At 39.7% G+C, this 21,545-nt stretch overlaps 1 long non-coding RNA gene across 1 annotated transcript; it reads right to left on the reverse strand.

Annotated features, from left to right (window-relative positions):
* Positions 1 to 786: 786 nt before the first annotated feature.
* LOC116713957 (uncharacterized) lies at positions 787 to 20,283 on the reverse strand. Its single transcript, XR_004337960.1, has 4 exons — positions 18,052 to 20,283; positions 12,394 to 12,832; positions 11,304 to 11,458; positions 787 to 985 (listed from the first exon to the last, which is right to left on the reverse strand). It is a non-coding gene; the product is annotated as an uncharacterized LOC116713957 (long non-coding RNA).
* Positions 20,284 to 21,545: the final 1,262 nt, after the last annotated feature.

The following is a 21,545-nucleotide window of genomic DNA, read 5'->3' on the forward strand; positions in this document are numbered from 1 at the left end:
TTTGAATAAATGCAACCATAATGCATTTATGAATATGCGATATTCTGTTTGAATATGTGATATTCTGTTTGCTTGAGGTTTTGTGTGTCTAATTATACATACAGACCAGGTGAGAAACAGATTTTATTTTTTGTGTATCAGCCTTATGTCCAACAAACATACAAAAGTCAGTTTTGGGAAAAAATAAAGGAAAAAAGGACAGTAAGCTTAGAAAGGAAGAGTTGAGGACTTAGATTTTATGGTTTATGTTAGGGCTGAGTGGATTTCTATGTTACAGTCGGACCATTTTAGAAACAGAAGTCTTTCAAACATCAGAGATGGTCCCATGACCGCGCACTGACTTCACACACCTCCCTTCTTGACGACAGCGTCTGGGGCATGTCATCTCGTGCATTGCCACATTTCAGTTTTGGGCCAATGCATAACCCAGATGAATATAAGTGTTCGCTGAGGAAAAGTCATGTTCTGATGTAATTATCATCTATTGCTTCCTGTAATCGCATCAGATCTCTTTTGAACAATAATCTCATGTTGAGCGTCTGGAAGTGGAGCCCTCCTCCCTGTTTATTGTTCTCCACTTCGGTAAAGCACAATTCAATTGAGGACACTGCTATTAGATTTTTAGCTCTGTAGAATAACCCGAAATCGTATTTTTGCTGGAAATTATCAATACATCTTGGAGAACAAAAGGAAGAAGACACAGAGCAAAAGTAGACCCTGGGTAGAGAGAGGAGGGATGTAATACAGCAGATGAAAGATGAGCAGGAGTAGAATAAAAGACTTTCACCAACTGGAGAAGGGCTTTATTGACATGCCAGGGTCAGATGTATATGCTACACTTTGCAAATCACATCAAAACTGTAAAACACTGCTCTTCCACAGTAGACACTTTATTGTGTGTCTGGTAAATGTGGTAAGTAAGTGGGTACATACTGAAATGAGGAAAGGAGGAAGTATACAGTTGAAGAAAACATCAACAGAAGCCCTGCAAACAATAAAAAACGAGAACATTTGTTTTTGTGCTTTGGAATATTGCATTAACACTTTCCTAAATTTAGAAAAGCACTATAGACATGCCAGCCAAGGAAATCTTTCAACATCTAATGAGACCAAAAAGTAATGTAGAATCAGCAACAGTTCATAGTGGCCAATGAGCAAAAACATACAGAAAGAGGCAAGAAAACTAGAACTAGAAAAACTGAAGGAAACCTGTGCAAATATTGTCATTGAGATATAACATTTTGCTTGTAAATGTTACCAGAATGTGAACTTTGACAATTTTAACTCCAAAGTTCCTGCAGTTTGCATTGAGGCCATGTTCCAAGTTGGTAAAGAAATTAGTCTCAGAATAGTTACTGTAACCTGGATAGTAAAAACATAAAAGATTTATAAGATAATAAATAGCAAGGATAAGTTCATTTATTATATCCTTTTGTTTCAAGTAACATTTCAAAGTTCATATGAAGCTAATAAAAATATGTTTGCATTGTTTAAAATAAGTTATCTTTACTTTGTGGGGAATTGCCAGTGAAAATTGTATTTTCCTACGGGAGTACGGTCTGTGAAGGTAGCACAGGTGTGAAGAGAAGAAAAAAGCAGCGAAGAAGAGCGGAGCAGAGAGTTGGTTGAGCGAGAGAGGTGATAGCGGAGGAGGAGCAGTTAGCTGGTTTCGAAGTAAGTAAGCTGAGACTTGTCGTAAGGAGAAGTTATAATATACAGTATGCAAGTTAGCAGGACACAGTAGAGTTTCAAAGAGAAGCTGTTGGACTGTATGTTTGTTTATTTGCTGCTGTATTTACTCGGGAGTTAGAGCGAAGCTAACCCAGCGGTTCGCTAACATGGACTACTGTAGGCCGCTGTTTCGCTGCTAGAGTGGAACTTAAAGGTTTACAGAAGATCGTTACCGGACTGGATAACGAGACCCGGACTCCAGATAGTCACTCTGAGTGCCCGCGTCGCTCAGAGTACCTCTGGCAACGTGGGAACTGAGGGCCAGTATTTGTGGAGCACGTGGAGAGCGCATGGAAACCACACAACTGTATCATTCCTGAACCGCTGTTTCTTCGGATCGCTTTAAGGTCCATCTGAACACAGGACGAAGTATTGCCCGGATTCATCTATGGAAAATCACGATTCCACAAGGTACTGAGTTGTACTTTAATATTTTGCTCATTGAGTGAAGAGGCTCTGAACTGTTGAGTCGGTGGGATTCCTACATGCATGAGCATCGGAACAGGCCTGCAACATAGAGTATATTTTCTGCCGGCATTAGGTTAGATTTTTACAATAGTGGGTTATATAACTGGTGTTTACACTGTTTATGGAGATTCATTGTACTGTTGGAACAATGCTCTGTTTTGCCTGAAACCCAAAAACCTGCCATTTCCTTATTTTATTATTATTATTGCCTAATTAAAAAGGGTTACTGAGTTCACTTTACACAGTGTGTAGTGTAATTTACTGTAGTAGTGTTCAAATGCTGATTGACCCAAAAGCATTAGAGAGATTCAAATTAAATAGTAGAGAGTATACTGAAGTAAAGAACCCAAAACTCACTTATTTACTAATATTGCTTAAGTGAGGGCTACATAAATTGGAGGCACCGCTGGGATCTTTTGGGTCTTTTTAAAAGCGTTGAACAAGCAACACTGTAAAAAAAAAAAAAAAATTTTGATTTAAAGTAGCTAGTTCACATTTTTCATTACTGTGGTTTGAAGTATGGCAGATTGCTCTGGGCTAACTGCGGAACTGAAAAGGTGGTGTCGGGGTGAAGGTTTGAAAGAAGCTAATGCTCTCTTGGTAATGGTTCCAGAAGAAGTGGAGATAGCCAAGATAGAAGAAACATTAGAGACTATTAAATGCTTGGGGCGAGTCAGAGTCAGGGGCCGTCAGTTTCACACCTCCTTGAACTGCCGTATGGTGCTCTGTGAATGCAGAGAAAATATACCTCGAGAGAATGCACCAACAGAAGTGCTGGAGCCGGACAGTGGTCAAAGATGGCCGATAGTCACTCTTGATGAAAGTGCAGCTTCTAATGATTTCGCTCAGAGGGTGAGAAGTCTCCTGGACACTGAGGGAAAGACTATGGAAGATATACAAAGCTTATTTTCCAGCCCTGCTCAACCACAGCGCAACTCTGATCCCCCTGTAAATTCTACTGAGTCTATATTGCAAGCGGTGGGCGATCTGTTGGAGAAGACACGTAAACCACAAGCTGAAGGTGGTTATCGGCGATTGAGGCTGTTCTCAGGAAACCTGCCAATCCCTCCCAGTGAGGAGCCGTTTGACCACTGGTTGGAACAGGCATGGCTCATGGTAGAGGAAAGTGACTGCACTGACAAGGAGAAAAGGCGCAGGCTGATGGAAAGCTTAAAGGGACCCGCGTTAGAGATTGCTAAATCCGTTCGTGAGTCGAACCCTGAAGCAGGTCCTGATGAATATTTGGAGGCATTGGAAAGTGCATTTGGCAGTGCTGAATCTGGAGATGATCTTTATTTTGCATTCAGATTAATGCAGCAGCAACCAGGTGAAAAGCTGTCTGATTTCCTAAGGCGCTTGGAGAGGTCCCTCACTAAAGTTGTCCAGAGAGGAGGATTAACAAGCTATAGCAAAGACAAAGCACGCCTAGAGCAACTTCTAAGAGGAGCCGTTGTTTCCGACCTCATGTTAATTCAGCTGCGTCTGAGAGAGAAAAAGTCCTCACCCCCAACTTTCCTCCAGCTCTTAAGTGAGATCCGCATAGAGGAAGAGTATGAGGCATCGAGGAGGAAACTTAATTCATCTGTCCATCGTGTGCAAACAAAACATTCTGAAACAGAGCAAACAGAATTACAAAATCTCAAAGCTGAAATTAAAGAGCTCAAGACTAAGTTTGCCACCTGCATATCTAAGTCCCCTGATGCTAAAGAGAAAAGGGTATCCCCAGTGCAGTCCGGTGAATGCAGTGATACCCAAGAACTGGCTGCATTGAAGAAACAAGTCAGAAGACTGCAGAACAAGGTAGCCCAGAAAGGTACTGCTCCAGAACCCTCAGTACATCTTACTTCGGTGGCAGCAGTGGAGGCTACATCAACAACAAGAACTCCCAATCGGAACAGACCATCTCTGGAGGAACAATTCTGTTACCGTTGTGGAGAGAAAGGGCATTTTGTGGCAAAGTGTCAAAATCCTGAAAATCAGAACAAAGTAATCAGAAAGCTCATTCAGACTATCCGAGCAATGAAAGAAAATCCAGCTGCTTCATCGAATAATACCACTGACACCAATTGCAATGTTAAGCAGGGTCTTCTGACTTCTCCCACTCCGGCTGGAATCCCTGAAGGACTGATTGGACCACCCAGCATTGTACCACTCAAGGTGAACGGACAGACCTGTGAGGCCTTATTCGACAGTGGATCACAGGTCACCATAATATTTGAGTCCTGGTACAACACCCATTTGTCCTCTGTCCCAATGCACCCAGTCACTGGCCTAGACCTTTGGGGTTTAAGTGAGTCCAATGTCAGTTACCCCTACCTCGGGTATGCTGTGGTGGACATTGAGTATCCTGCTGAAATAACAGGTGTCAGACATACAGTGCCGGTTCTTGCTCTCATCTGTCCAAGCCCAAAGGAAGAGCAGATTCCTGTCATTGTTGGTACCAACACCAGCCATGTCCGTAATTTGGTACAGGAATGCAGGAAAGAGGGGCGGGACATCACTAGAACTCTGGGCATCCAAGTTTACGGTGAAACTGCAAATATACCCACACACTCTATCACCCTGGGCTCCCAAGATGACCAGGTTGGTTGTGTGATTTGGCAGGGGTCTAGTCCATTGTCCTTACCCCCAGGGAAAGAGGTGCAGATAACCTGCAAGGTACATTTTCAGCAGGCACTGGGCAAGGAGATCTTGATGGTTGATTCCTCTCCGTTAGCTCCTTTGCCAGGTGATGTCTTGTTGCAACCTATGGTGGTGCCTTCACATGCTGTACAAGTTAACAACTTTAGGATTTTGGTCGAGAACCAGTCTGCCAGGGAGACCATTATTCCCATCGGAACCATTATGGGTCATATTTACCGCACTGAAAGTGTCATTTCTGTGCCTTGCCAGAAACAGGAAAGGGCAGTGTTTGACAGCGACCGGATTGATTTTGGTGACTCGCCTGTGCCTGAGGAATGGAAAGACCGGCTGAAACAGAAACTAGCAGAACGCCCCCATGTCTTCTCGGCTAATGAATGGGATGTGGGCCTTGCAAAGAATGTTGAGCACACCATCCGTCTGGTCGACACAAGGCCGTTTCGTCAAAGATCCCGTCGACTTACACCTGCAGACATCGAGGATGTAAGAAAACATCTGCAAGAGTTGCTCTGTGCTGGCATCATTAGAGAGTCTCGAAGCCCCTATGCTTCCCCGATTGTTATAGTTAGAAAGAAAAACGGAACAATACGGATGTGCATAGATTACAGACTCCTTAATAGTCGGACAGTTCCGGACCAATACACAACCCCTTGCATTGATGAAGCCCTGGATTCTCTGTCTGGCAGTAAATGGTTTTCAGTGCTTGACCTGCGTAGTGGATACTACCAAATTCCCATGGCAGAAGAGGATAAGGAGAAGACGGCATTTATCTGTCCACTGGGCTTCTTCCAATTTGAGAGAATGCCACAAGGAATAACAGGAGCGCCTGCGACTTTCCAGCGACTAATGGAAAAAACAGTGGGAGATATGAACCTCCTTCAGGTCCTTGTATACTTGGATGACTTGATTGTTTTTGGAAAGTCGCTGGAGGAACACGAGGAGCGACTCATTAAAGTCCTGGATCGTCTTGGGGAAGCCGGATTGAAGCTCTCCCTGGACAAATGCCAATTTTGTCTACCGCAGGTGAAATACCTTGGGCACATTGTGTCTGCTGAGGGTGTCTCTCCTGATCCACAGAAGATTGAGGCAGTGACCGCCTGGCCTCAGCCTCATGACCTAAAGTCTCTAAGATCCTTTTTAGGCTTCTGTGGATACTATAGGAGATTTATTGCTAACTATGCAGCGATTATGAGACCCCTCACTGAACTGACTAAAGGCTATGCTCCAACACAAAAGAGCAAGAAAAAGAGTCCAGACCTCAATAAGTCCTACCTGAAAGAGTCGGAACCCTTTGGAGAACGGTGGGATGACTGCTGCAAACAAGCTTTTCATCAGATTATCCATTGCCTAACACATGCACCAGTACTAGCCTTCGCTGATCCTACAAAGCCCTATGAGCTCCATGTGGATGCTAGCTTCAAGGGACTGGGGGCTGTACTATACCAGCTACAAGAAGGGGAACTAAGGCCAGTTGCCTTTGCCAGCAGGAAACTAAGTCAGTCTGAGAAGCGGTACCCTATACATCAGCTTGAGTTTCTGTCATTAAAGTGGGCGGTGGTGGATCGCTTCCATGACTACCTCTATGGGGCGCGCTTCTCAGTACGTACTGACAATAACCCCTTGACTTATGTTCTGTCCACTGCCAAACTCAATGCAGTGGGACATAGATGGTTGGCTGCTTTGTCTACGTACGACTTTGATGTTCTTTATCGTCCAGGCAAGCACAACATAGATGCGGACATCCTCTCCAGGAACTTTGTTGATGACACCGAATGGGAGACTATACCTGAGGCAGCTGTTAAATCCATCTGCAGGAGGCTGCAGGTATCAGAAAACCCAGAGTGTTCAACCAGATGTGTAGACCAAACTGGAGCTTCCCCAGAATGCATACCAGACATATATGCATTCCCACTGAGAATGGAATTGCAGTCTCTAGAACATGTTTCAAAAGCTGATCTTGTTCAGGCGCAAAAAGATGACTCAGTCATTGGTCCAGCTGTCCAGGCAGTTACGCTTAATCAGTGGTCTGGCACCAGTCCAGAGCTGTTGCTTCTGAAAAGAGAGAAAGACAAATTGACCATACTGAAAGATGGTCTGCTTTATCGCATCACCAAGCGTCACTCAGGTGGGGAGATTCATCAGTTAGTCCTGCCAAAGATCTTCCATGATGTTGTATTGAGATCAGTGCACAATGACTCAGGACACCTAGGCATAGAGAGAACTTTGGATTTACTCCGTCAGAGGTTCTACTGGCCAAGAATGAGTCAAGACATTGAGCAACATATCAAAAGATGTGGTGAATGCATAACACGCAAGACTCCTGCCCAGAAAGCTGCACCACTTCACCAGATCTCCAGTAGTGGTCCATTGGATCTTGTGTGCATTGATTTTCTCTCGATGGAGACTGATTCAAGAGGGATGAGCAATGTTTTAGTGGTCACCGACCACTTTACACGTTATGCCCAGGCGTTCCCAACCAAGAATCAGACATCTCGAACAGTGGCCAAAACCTTAGTGGATAAGTTTTTCGTCCACTATGGTTTACCAGCTCGTATCCATTCTGATCAGGGACGAGACTTTGAGAGTCGCCTGATTAAAGACTTACTGAAGACTATGGGGATACGAAAATCACGGACTACCCCATACCATCCGCAAGGAGACCCTCAGCCAGAACGGTTCAATCGAACATTGCTTTCGATGTTGGGTACTCTAAGCACCGAAAAGAAACGTCAGTGGAGCCAGCATGTTCCTTATTTGGTCCATGCATACAACAGTACCAGGTGTGATGCAACTGGGTTTTCACCCTATTTTTTAATGTTTGGTCGTGAAGCCAGATTGCCAGTAGACTTGTGCTTTGAGACGACAACTGACAAAGCTGATGAGAGTCACTCGCACTATGTGTCGAAGTTAAAGGAAGACCTTCATCAAGCCTATAAGCTTGCGTCCGAGACAGCAGACAAAGTCCATCAAAAGAATAAAACGGCTTATGACAGAAAAGTTGGTTTCCAGACTGTAGAAGTAGGAGACAGAGTCTTGCTAAAGAACTGGGGTCTAAAAGGGAAGCATAAGTTGCAAACAAGATGGAGTCCTATACCTTATCAGGTTGTTGGGAAAATGCCCAATCTTCCTGTCTACCAACTGAAGAAAGAGAACGGAAGTGGTCATCTGAAAACAATCCACAGAGATCACATCCTTCCTATTGACCAACAAGTGAGATTGCCCACCCCTGCAGAGGGCCGGCATTGTTCGAATAGACAGAAAGCAAAAATCAAGACACCAAAGCAGACTACAGTTGTGTCTGAACCTCAGCTATCCTTGGAGTCTGATTCGGCCTCAGAATATGAGTACTATGAGCCTCAAAAACGCTACTACACTCGTGACAGAGTGAAAGAAGGATTGAGACACACTATCAGATTTGAAGCAGCTGCACAAGAGGCCAGTGGGAATGAACAGGACAATGTTGCTGATGAAAAAGATGCTACGGATAGCAGTGATGAGGAACTGCAACTGGAGGATAGCGGATCCATTCAGGGCAGTGAGTCTGAGGCAAATTCAGTGAAGGATTTTCATGAGGAGCCTGACCAATATGGAGAAGATGAACAAGATTCTGCCCCAGAACGTGATTTGAATTCCAGAGTCGGCCCATCTGTCAAAACTCCAAAACCACAAACTCGTAATCAGTTGTACGACACTCCTAAATTAAGGCCAAAGAGACAGATTAAACCAGTGGTTCGATTAACCTATGATGAGCCAGGGAAAGCTAGTGATCAGCCTATTACTATTATCCATCGAGGGGTTGTCATTACTATAGGTAAAGATTAACACCCCTAGGGTATTCTATTTAGGTTCATCCTATTCTTGAAGTTTTTGTAGTTCTTTGGTAGTCTGTTGAGGACACCAGACATTTAGTGGGGGGAGGGTGTAACCTGGATAGTAAAAACATAAAAGATTTATAAGATAATAAATAGCAAGGATAAGTTCATTTATTATATCCTTTTGTTTCAAGTAACATTTCAAAGTTCATATGAAGCTAATAAAAATATGTTTGCATTGTTTAAAATAAGTTATCTTTACTTTGTGGGGAATTGCCAGTGAAAATTGTATTTTCCTACGGGAGTACGGTCTGTGAAGGTAGCACAGGTGTGAAGAGAAGAAAAAAGCAGCGAAGAAGAGCGGAGCAGAGAGTTGGTTGAGCGAGAGAGGTGATAGCGGAGGAGGAGCAGTTAGCTGGTTTCGAAGTAAGTAAGCTGAGACTTGTCGTAAGGAGAAGTTATAATATACAGTATGCAAGTTAGCAGGACACAGTAGAGTTTCAAAGAGAAGCTGTTGGACTGTATGTTTGTTTATTTGCTGCTGTATTTACTCGGGAGTTAGAGCGAAGCTAACCCAGCGGTTCGCTAACATGGACTACTGTAGGCCGCTGTTTCGCTGCTAGAGTGGAACTTAAAGGTTTACAGAAGATCGTTACCGGACTGGATAACGAGACCCGGACTCCAGATAGTCACTCTGAGTGCCCGCGTCGCTCAGAGTACCTCTGGCAACGTGGGAACTGAGGGCCAGTATTTGTGGAGCACGTGGAGAGCGCATGGAAACCACACAACTGTATCATTCCTGAACCGCTGTTTCTTCGGATCGCTTTAAGGTCCATCTGAACACAGGACGAAGTATTGCCCGGATTCATCTATGGAAAATCACGATTCCACAAGGTACTGAGTTGTACTTTAATATTTTGCTCATTGAGTGAAGAGGCTCTGAACTGTTGAGTCGGTGGGATTCCTACATGCATGAGCATCGGAACAGGCCTGCAACATAGAGTATATTTTCTGCCGGCATTAGGTTAGATTTTTACAATAGTGGGTTATATAACTGGTGTTTACACTGTTTATGGAGATTCATTGTACTGTTGGAACAATGCTCTGTTTTGCCTGAAACCCAAAAACCTGCCATTTCCTTATTTTATTATTATTATTGCCTAATTAAAAAGGGTTACTGAGTTCACTTTACACAGTGTGTAGTGTAATTTACTGTAGTAGTGTTCAAATGCTGATTGACCCAAAAGCATTAGAGAGATTCAAATTAAATAGTAGAGAGTATACTGAAGTAAAGAACCCAAAACTCACTTATTTACTAATATTGCTTAAGTGAGGGCTACATTACAAATATAAATAAAACTACAAATGTTGACAAGAAATGTTTGACCAAAATCTAAAAATAAAAAAGACAATATATATACAACGCTTTGCAAAAGTATTTGCATCCCTTGAATCTTTTTCATATTTGTTCACTTTGCAGCCACAAACGTCTGTGTGTTTTACTGAGATTTTGATTCAGTTTAATTAAGTTTATTTATTTATAACCAGCTTACAGTAAATGTTGTCCCACTGCACTTTTAATTTAATTTAATTTAATACAAACATATCTAATTTATAGCCATAAATATACAGAAAAAAAATCTAAATGAAATTCAATACATTCCAGTCCAATACTAGTTTTTAAACAGTGAAGTGTTGTTTATTAATCTAACTGGAAAAACATTTCTCTTCAAGTAAATGCATACAATTAAATCTTTGATTTGTCTGCAACTCCTCATCCAGTGCAGGCAGCTACAGTAGAAAGTTGATTGCTAACTTTGTAGCAGTCGTTCACAGGTGGCAACAGTGGAAAGGAAAATGCCATTTTACCCAAAAGAAACATTTTCAGTAATGCCTTTCCTCTGGTCATTCTTTACACAATGACCAGGCTTGAGAGGTGGACGAAAAATAGATTCCCCTATGCATGTAAGGTTGATTGAGTGTATACGTTTTACATTTTTCAAGCACATTGGATGAAATGTCTTAGTTCAAATGTTGAAGTCTTAAGAAAATTATTCACCTATTAAATTTGTCATGTATTTTGTTGTAGAGCTCTTTTGATAAGATAGCTTTGTGTAGGCTTGAGGGTAGTAAGCTATATTTGTAGCTACCCAAAGTTTTAAAAAAATTTTTTATTTAACTCATATTTGTAAATATTGCAGGGCTAGTTTCAAGAGATAGTCAAGAGTTTACCTTTACAAAAACAGCTAAGGCCATCAGACCTGGAGTGACAGCAGAAGGCTGAGGGCCTGGATGCTCCAACATGTGTTATAAACAAACCACAGCTCCTTTCTCTGGCTAACTTTCTGAGATGTATCAGATGATTTAACATCTTCACTGGCTAATGGGTTCAGTTTGAAAAAAAAAAGAGCCTTGCATATGTCTTCAGCATCTAATGTAAACTGCACTCAAAATCAGCAATTACAAAGTGCTTTACTAAGTGCAGGCAGGAGGCACTAAAAGAACTGAAGTGAAAACATCACAAGCCAACATCAGCTGATCTTACATCTTATTATATCCAGAGTGGTTTTCTCTCAAGTACCTCCAAACAAAAAATGTTATCTGAGATGATGCACACAAAAGGATCTTTCTCTTCAGAGGAGGATAACTCACCTGACAATGGAAGAATGTGTGGCTGAGCAGAGTAAGCCAGCAGGAAAAAACTGAAAGAACTACTGAATCATCTTCAAAGTCCTGGATGGTTTTATCCCGTCCTTTGATGAGTCATGAACTCCACTATAATTTGGTGTTTCACATCAGCTGTCCTCCTGTGAGTAACAGTAAATTACTTAATTCAATTAGAAGGTGCATTACAGTGAAGGAAAGTAGTACTACAGTACCTGGTCATAAATTTAATCTTAAAGTGTACGTGTACATGATACTTTTACAACTTTTCAAAATTGATTATTGGTGGTTAGCACAAAGTGAAACACACACTAAATCACTATTTATCTGTATTACTATACTTTTTCTAAACATATTAAAAATACCAAGCTGTAGACAATTATAACAATTTTCACCTCAGACATTTAAACTTTGCACTTATATAACAGTTAATAAACCATGAATATAAATTTCTGCTTTACATGGCTCTTTCATTCAGCTTAGTGTATTCTTGTGAGAAAATTAATTTACTACATTAAAGATAAAACAAAAAATCTATTATTTTTATTCTGGTATATGCTTTATGTACAGTGTCATAACTTTTAGTAATCTAATTATAATTAATAAGAGTTAGAGTAGCTTTAATAAAAGTTTTATCTACAAAAATAAAATTTTTAAAGACATCCCAAACAGGACAGGAATTGCATTTTGAGACTCTGTGAGATTGAAAACCAAATCCATAAATATTTTCTTGTGATATTTGCACCTTTGAGTAAAGATTTTCATTTATTTTTTGCAAGGAACTTTTACAGCCTGTACTTACTTTCTTGTATAGCTGATGTTAACACGTCAAATAGTTTAATCTAAATGTTTGGCATCTATGTTAATTGTTTATCATCACACAATTAAATGAGTGGTGTTATTTTGATTTTAAAAAAATAATAATTTAACAGTTTTTTATATTTTAGGTAAATTATGTCAGGGAAGTCCAACACTACAAAATAAAAATCATATTTTGATAATAATGCAGGTCACATACTGTTTGTATTTGACTATTCTTTACAAGTAAAGACTGACTGGGAGTGAGAAATCTGCTCACCTGTTTCTGTCGCTTCAGGATGTTGAGGACGTTGAGGCAGTAAGACTGGACGAGCTCCCCGCCTCCCTCAGCAGCCATCCAGCCATCCATCCATCCAGCCAGCTCTCCTGAGTCACTTTTCATAATTATTGAATTACATTCCTGGCAACCCATTAAGCAGGACATTCTCTTCTTAACCACCTGCTCTTCCCCCCTCCTCCTCCCCATTTTACGCCATCAATCTTTCAGCGTTACCGGAGCCCCTAAAAGCTTTCTGACTGCTCTATAATGGGGGACAGCGCAGGGTCAGGGGGTGCTGCTGGACTGTGTGCTCAGGAGCAGTGATGCCTCAGCATTCTGGAGGGGAGCGAGGCAAAGGGACGGGTCGCCACAGTGGTGTGAGGGGGCACGGGGGTCACACTGCTATGTGGCTCGAATAGGTCACTGATTGGACCTTTGGCTGGAAACAAAAGGAAGAAAAAATATATAGTTTATATGACTTTGTGCATACGTGCTGTTGTTCTCTTTAAACAAAACTAACACTCAGTAGATTTAATTTTTGTGATAATGGGTTGTAATTTATTCTTCCAGGTGAGGGAAACTCTCATCGTCTACCTCAGCTGGTGATTCACTACATTTCCCAGAATTCCCGCTGTCTTTGAGAAAGAAATATGGATGAAGACTGAATCTGCTGCAGTAGTTGGAGGATTAATGACCACTCTCTCATGTTAGGTTAAAAATGACAGAGATAAAACTTTAAGAAATTATATTCTTTTTTCCTTGCAGCTTTATGCATGTGTGTGCTGACTCTCACCACTTCTACAGAGATCCCTAAGGGGTACTCCCACTACAATGCAGTATTAATTCAAGGTAGATCATATTTTCCCTGATAAGTGAAGTACATAAAACCAGCAAAACAAAGCAAAACAAAAAAACTATATTTTATTGATCATGTTCTCTTTTCTATTATTGTCTTATCTTCTTATCGTATCTAATCATCCAATACAAACTGCAGATAACCTCTGCACAGACTGCCAGTTTAAAAATCTAAATGATCATTTTCAGTTTGTGATTTCAGCTGAAATTTTTACCAAATGTTTTTGATACAAAACTGTGGCCTCCTGAACAGCTGGCAGGAAAATATGAATCATTTTACAATTTGTCAGTTTGCAAAACTTTTACAGATTTCTGCTATAAACATAAAACATGACAGCTGGTTGGTTTTACACTTTAGGCTAAATTGTTGTTAAAAATAATACTCCCTTTTTTCTTCATATATAATAAACAGCAAAATGATTTATACTGTTCTGAGAAGTAAATTGAGATTTTAGAAAATACAAATAGTTGTCTTCAGTTGCACTGTATCAGAAATTTTACTCAATGAACTACAACCATGATATTTTCTAAAATATTTTTTATGAAATGGATTTCTTCTGAACGCACAAAACATTCCTCATGCTTAAGCTAACTTTTCTTTATTTGGTTGACCTCATGCCCTCTGGAGCAGGGCGGCCGGACAGTTGGCCCAGAATCCATTTATTTTCCTTTAGTAACATGTTCAACAAAGGACCTGATAAATTGAGCTGTGATTAACTAAGATGAATAATACCAGTTGACTGATTAACTTTCACCAATCAGCCAGGAATGAAGACATTTCAGAAAATTTATTCTAATGTATTTAGGTAAAAAAAAAATCTAATTCAAGATAAAGAGAAAAATATTGAGTTTTATGATCATTATTTAAAAAAGCACTGGGGAAAAGTCTTCATATGTCTTGAATTTATCTCAATTCGTCACATTATCACATACTTCTGCATTTTTCATTTGGATATAATCTGATAAACCAACAAATAATTGTGAAGGGGAAAGAAAATAATTTTTGGTTTTCAACATTTTTACAAATAAGTGCAGTTTTCAGTAGTTTGAGGGTTTTTTTTCAGATCTCTGAGTTAAAACCTTGAAGATCCATCTATCACTGAAATTACAATTGCATGTCTTATGTTGCTTCCAACTTTTTACATCTGGAGCACAACATTTCTTTGCCAGTTCTTTGCATAGCAGTTCAATGTCAATCAGATTGGATAAAGGGCATCTGTGAGGTTAATTTTCAAGTCTTACCACAGATTCTAATGGGATTTAGATTTTGGTTGGCTGTTATTATAGGGGAGTCTGCTTTAAACTAAATCATTGCATTGTATTTGTGGCTGCATGTTTACTGTTATTGTTTTGCTTCAAGGTGAATTTCCTCCCCTATTTAAACTCTTTTTCAACTTCCAACAAATTATACTCCAGGGTTACCATGTATATTTAGCTCCTTCCATCAACTCTATTCAACTTCCCTGTTCCTGCTGAAGAAACCCAAAATACTTTTTTTCTCAATTTTCTTCCTTTCTCCTTGGCTCTGCATGATGTCTTCTATAAATACCAAACTTGTGGAGCACACAATTAATAGTTGATGGATTGAACAGAGCACTGTAAGGGGCTGAGAGCTTGTGATCTTATTTTATATCTTAATTTTGATTTTAAAATCTCCAGATTATATCTTATCTGCTTTCCTTAGTCGTTTTTGAGCTGTTTACTCATTAATGTCCCCTAACAAATTTCTGACACTTTCACAAAACAGTTTCATATTGAGGTTATATTACACACAGATGAAGTCTGTTTACAAACTGGGTGATCTCTGAAGCCAGTTGGATGTACTGGATTTCATTTAAAGGTGGCAGAACATAGGGCAATTAAGAAAAATTCACACCACACTTTTCAGATCTGCATTTGGAAACAAAAGTTAAAACCATTACTTCCATTCCACTGTAAAACCATGTGCCGCATGCAGTGTGTTGGTTTACAATTAAAAAAACTAAGTAAAAAACAATAGAGTTTGTGATGTAAACAAATCTCTCACTGCTCAACAAAACAATCCCAAAGGTCAACAGTTCAGCAGGAGACACAAACCTTTAATTTATGTGTAAACTGTGTGGATACATTACTATGAGTCCACATCTTCAACTAAACACAAGAAACATATAACTCTATGATTCTTTATCTTTAAATTGCCATAGCACACTTTCGTAGCTGTCCGGATTGTGACTTCTCAGCCCTGAGTTCTCCAGAATTTATGTTCTATTGCAATTTGGCATTATTTAATAAAAGTGTTCATGTAAATTAAAGAATAAGTAATAAAAAAAATCGAAAGAAAACTTTAGCCCACATGACTTTGAGATAAATCACCTATTTTATGGGTGTATTGAATGAGTTTACAGAAAGACTGCACCACATTATTTTCCACTGTTCTTACTACTACTGGATTATACCTCAGCTGGAGATCAATGGTAAATCATTTATTTACCTTTACTGGAGCTATGATAACATTTAGGTTCTGTTACAGGTTATAAAATACTAAAGAGACTTCTAGATAAAATGCTAGAAAGTAAACATAGGGCACACAGAACTGCTCATTTGAAGTTAAATCTATCAACTCAGTTTATAATGCACACACCTGGTGTTAAAGTGGCTCTGTGAGTCATGTTGCAACACTTCTTCCTTCATCAGTCATCACATGAACACCGGGAACATCATGCAGAGCCTTCTGGTATTTTGCCTTGCATTGCTTTTTTCACTGTGATCTCCAGGAGACTCCACTCAAGTCGATATTAAGTGAATAGTAAGGTTAGCTTTGTCTTTACCCTGCTGGCTTATTGACTCACCTGTCAATACCACTGCAGGCAAAATCTATAAGACCTCCGAATGTTATCTCAAAATGTTTTTTGTATGTTCCATGTCTGTACATGGCTTTAAACGTCTTTCAAAATAGTTAAATGAGATGTAAATCTGTATTGCATGTGGGTAGAGAAAAGGGTTTGAAAGAGTACGGATGTTATGAAAATGAAATATTGACCTTTTCTTTATTAAAATGCACACAAACTCACATCAGTTCAATCTCCAAAGGAGAGCTTTTAGCTTAGACTTCTTATTAGGGTTGTGAATTTATGCAAAGTGGTTCTAATGCTACATTTTGTTGCAACATATTCTCTCTGAGCCAAATGAGTATTTAAAATATGACGGGCCTTTGGTAAATATTTACCAGAGGCTTCTAGTAACACTTGCAAGCAGCTTTATGGACAATAAAAAAGCCCAAACTGCAATACTTCATTTGCAACCAACTTCAAAGAATTAAATTTTTTTAGTTAATATCTTAAAACAGTGTAATCATTGTATTTATTTCAGTGTTATAGCACAAAAAGGAATTTTATCAAGTCAAACATAAATACAAAACAGTTCTAATTCTGTGGTGTTATTATTTAATATAATATAAATTCAAAACTCTACCATCCCTAGACAGAAGGATGACAGCAGTTAGTCATGTTAAAAGACACTGTCTGTGCCTTCAACACAAATTGGTCACATCCTGCTGAAGACAGAGTACTGGACTTCAGCCATGTGTGGTTTTATGAAAATAGAGACATTTCTTAATGGAACAGGTTGGAAAAGGATTCCTGTTTAGCGTATTATCAAACTTTCACTGCTGAACCGATGATGTTTGTTTATATGTTTAAAAAATACAAAGACAGTGCACATTAATACACATTACTGTAAATATGCTAGCTTTGCCAAAAAGGCTAATTTCCAGCTATAGTCTCTGGATCAGCTGACATGAGCACTACAGGGATTAAAATACAATGAGCATTTTTAATACAATGTATTAAAAAAAACTAATATAATACAGTTTCAGTCACAAATGAGCATACATTTGACCATCCCTCAACCATAGTTTTGATTGAGTGTGTTGATTAAAAGCAAACAGTGAATTATTTTTCAACCTATCTAAACATTTTGTTTCACTGTGAACAGTAAGGCTAAAATTTGCACAGTACTGTATCAGACAGGACATTTATACACAGAGTTCTATCAGTGGCCTAGCAGAGGAAAGTCTGGGCCTCCCTTCTTAGGCTCCAGTCTCACTTGTAGACACATCATCTACATTTTTACCTCCAAGAATTTCCAAAAAAGCCGCTTAGCGTGTTTTTTTTTCTATGTTTCTGTACTTTTTAGGTACCGAGTAAGATTTTTATCTTCAATAAACCCAGTGGGGAGTAAATGCAAGTTCTCACAAGGAAAGTGTTTACAAGTAAACATTATGGGTGTGCAAAGCGGGGGAGGGGGGGGAGGTTGGTGGTGTTATGCTTCACCTCACAGCATGCTGTTCATTACCTAATGCTCAGATCCCAACACATATTATTCATCTTTGACAGCTTGAACACTTTGCATAAAGCACACACTCTTAAACACACAGATGGAGCCCCCTCTCTCTCTGAGGACACACACTGATGTAATGCATTACCTGAGTAGAAACAGCTAACCTTGTTCATGCCGAGTATACACCAAAACTTCACTGCATCTACACTAAATCCCCTCCGTAGAGATATTTTAGTTTCAGTTTTGGCTCCATGTTGGTTTAGTAAATAATGACAGTATATATAGTGTAAATCTGACCTATAAATGACTGAAAACCATTGCTCAACTATTTTTTAACATTACAATACAATAAACTAACATTCTGGGAACAAACTGTTCCACTTCTCAAATGCGTAGAAGCTGTATACAAAAGTCACCTTGCAAGCCACACTTTATCATAAGCTGCACATAAGCATGCACATTCAGGGCGTATGAGTAATGAACAACCTTAATAACACCTCCAAGTTTTCCTCTTGTTCTCTCTGCTGGCTGTTTAAATTCACATCCCCCTTTAACGTCTCTCTAATCTGATTACTGCTGGGCTAATGGCTCTCCTTCTGCTCCTCCCAGACGCTCTCCCCAGACCTTGGAAAACACACACAGAGGCAAACAAACCAACACTGGCTGTTTGGGGCGTATGTTGGTGCAGAGACGGTACATCTGCAAAGTAAGGCCGAGGGAAAAGAGCTGAGGGATGGAGAAAAAAAAAGAAGTTGGTGTTTATATGCATACGGGTGAGTGTTTCTAGGGGTGAGGAAGGAGACGGGGAGTAGACCAGGAGCATCTCACTCCAAAAGCTCTCCCTTCACTCTCCCTTTCTCTGCTTCCCCCCTCCCTTTAGCAAATCTATAGGGAGGGAAGGCAGAGACAGGTGCATTTCTCCACAAATTGAGTTAGCCAAGACATGCCACATCCAATTGGACTAAATTGATGTGAGAGTTTGTGATGTCTGCCGTGGGTATTACAGCAAAGGTCAGTGTGCCGAGACAATGACATCAATCTGGTCCACGTGGCCGAGTGCTGGGCCCCCACCAGCCCCGTGATTCAGATGCAAACCTGCAAACACAAGCAGAGGGATGGAGAGGGGCAGGATGAATGCTGGTTGCAAACTGGTGGGCATTTTGTGATTGCATTTAAACGGACAATGAACGAGATTTCCACACCGTCTGAATGACAGGACACATGCCCACCAGATATGAAATTATGACAAAAAAGTGTCTTCCACGAAAATGTATGATATAGCTGTGGCTACAACGTAGCGTGCAACCGTTAGCGGGTTAATGCATTGGTGAATGACTGAATGTAGCTCTCTTGGACTACATAAAACATTATACAATTTATATATAAAAACAAACTGACATGATGTTTTGCTATAGTAAGTGAAAGCAAAAAATACTATGTGTTGTGAAGGTCGTCTGTTTTTTGTCATTACTCTCAACTGTATCACTTTTTTAACATTTCTTTTGCGGTTATATTCAGACTTTTAATAATCTTTTTTGTTTATAAGTTGTAAAAACATGTTAAAAACTGATGACATTATATTGGAATGCCAAACTTGGGCATTAATGGATAACACAACAGTTCACCCACAACACAAAAAATGGGTGATATAACTGATTGCAGTTCAAATGTTTAATAAAATGTTTTCTGTATGACCAGGTGTAGAAAGTGAAGAGAAATGTCTAAGAGCAATACCAAACAAACTGGCACTCATGAAGGCCTTTAAAAGTTCTGTGAAGAGCCCAGTTTGTGACATAAAAACCCTGGAAAACTAAACACGCCCATGAATGGTCCCTGTTTCGTATTCTTGAGCCACCAGGCAGCATTCCAACAAAAAGTCCTTTTCAAATTCTTACCACATGCAAGTTTTCTTAAGTTTCTAGCTCAGTGCCTGTCTACTGATATAGGAGTTACCTGGCAATTTGCACCTTTAGCTTCATGGCTTCATCACAGCTCGAGTCTACCAGTTGTCATTACTGCAACAACAATCTTCAGACCACTGTTACTGAAAGCCATATCTGCTTTCATACTGTATGTGTTTAATTTCACCCGAAAGATGAAAAACTCTTCATGTATTCAAATTAATACCTAAAAAAGTATATTTTCTTGTTCATTATGTTGCAGGTGCTTTATATGGTTTTATTGTGTCTTATGCTTTACTTTAACATACCTACATACTTACTAGCTGCATCCAACTATTAACCAATTCTTGTCATGTCTTCTTGTTTCTATAACTTTGTGCTGTTACTCATATACAGGCCGACATCATTGCCAGTTCCTCCAGTGTTATTCAGCTTATGAACACATACTGCCAATCAATTTCATATCTAACACAAGAGTAGTGGTATTTTAAGGTTACTTTGATTTAACTCTCAGAAAATCCAATATAAACTTCATCAGACTGTCACCTCTGCAGAGCTCTGCACACCCAGATTTCAGGGGCACGGCTTTCATCACACCTTTATTCAGAAAGCCATTTTCTCTATCGCATTAGCTTTATTGCTCCTTTTATGGTTCCCTCTGTCTTCGCGCTGGTGCTCTATATGAGCCCAGGGCTATTGGTTTTCATTGGGACGTTCTCAGTCTGGACCAGGACCAGGCTGGGCCGATCAGCTTCCCCTGATGATAATTCCTATGAAATTTATATGAACAGCTGAGTCCAAATCTTGACTTCACAAACTCACTCTCTCAGTGGAAACTGACACCTGAAACAATACTGTAACAGGAAGATAAACAGTTTTTGTAATTTGTTTACGCATTTTTCCAAATGTCCCAAGCTAAAGATGACAATTAGACATTTCAGCCAAGCTCAACTTAATAACATGTCCTGTTGAGTGACACAAAAGTTTGCAGACACAGATTCGGGGCTTTTGAAAACAAACTAAACCTGGTTTTCAAGAAATTCACTAATTTCAAAGTAAACAACCATCCAATCTGAACTGATTAGGGATATCATCTGGCTTCTTCAACAAAGTTTCCTGGAACACACGGGATCCAGGAAGGAGGCGCAATTCATCGCCTGGAATCCCAGACCAGAGATTTGTCTGAGAGGCAATTTACTGCCATTTTCTAGGGGGGCTGTGGCCTGATGCATAAACATTGTTCCTAATATGCCAATTCATCATCAAGCAGCTGGGGGATTCTGGGTGTGTTCTGATCAAATTTGCACCCGGCGATGATGAGGGGCGTGTTAGTTTTGCTGCAGAAAAGTGCAGATCCAGCTATTTGTCACGTCAAGCTTCCACAGGGGAGGCAGAGGAGAGATGATGCATGGCATAGAAACGATATAGAACAGAAACTCAGAGAAGCACCATCTACTTTCAGGCAGCCAAGACTGCTGGCATCATATTTTAACCACTTGATTTCTCTTTCTCCAATATATGGTCTCATACAAACATTCAGTATTAGAGGACAAAATCCTACAAGGAATTAAAAAGCTGGGTGTAATTTTACAGTCCCTTGTGATATTGAGGTTATTGTCAGTTGTAATTCTGTTGATAAATCAGTGTTTTTTTTTGTCAAGAATCAGTGACATTTTGGGTTTCTATGTATTCCTAAGTTTGCTTTTCTTTTAGCATTTTTCTGTTTTGTTAGCGATAGTGGTAACACTTTATTTGACGGGTTGTGAATAAGACTGTCATGACACCGTCATAAACATGAGTAAGTCTTCATGAATATTTATGACTGTTGTCATAAAGTGTCATTCGGTGAATCATGACACTTTAATACAAAGTTAACATTATTCAAAATGTCTTCGTTACGACAACTTGACATTAGCCAAGAAATCATGATCTGATATAAATTTGTTATAAAAGTATTACTGATTAAACTTTAAAATTTATGTAGCTTTATGTTATTAAAGATAAAGTTTAAACAGTAATACTTTTATAACAAATTTATGTCAGATCATGATTCTGTCAAGTTGTCGTAACAAAGACATT

This window comes from Xiphophorus hellerii, chromosome 23, assembly GCF_003331165.1.
Source record: "Xiphophorus hellerii strain 12219 chromosome 23, Xiphophorus_hellerii-4.1, whole genome shotgun sequence".
Taxonomy (NCBI): Eukaryota; Metazoa; Chordata; class Actinopteri; order Cyprinodontiformes; family Poeciliidae; genus Xiphophorus; species Xiphophorus hellerii.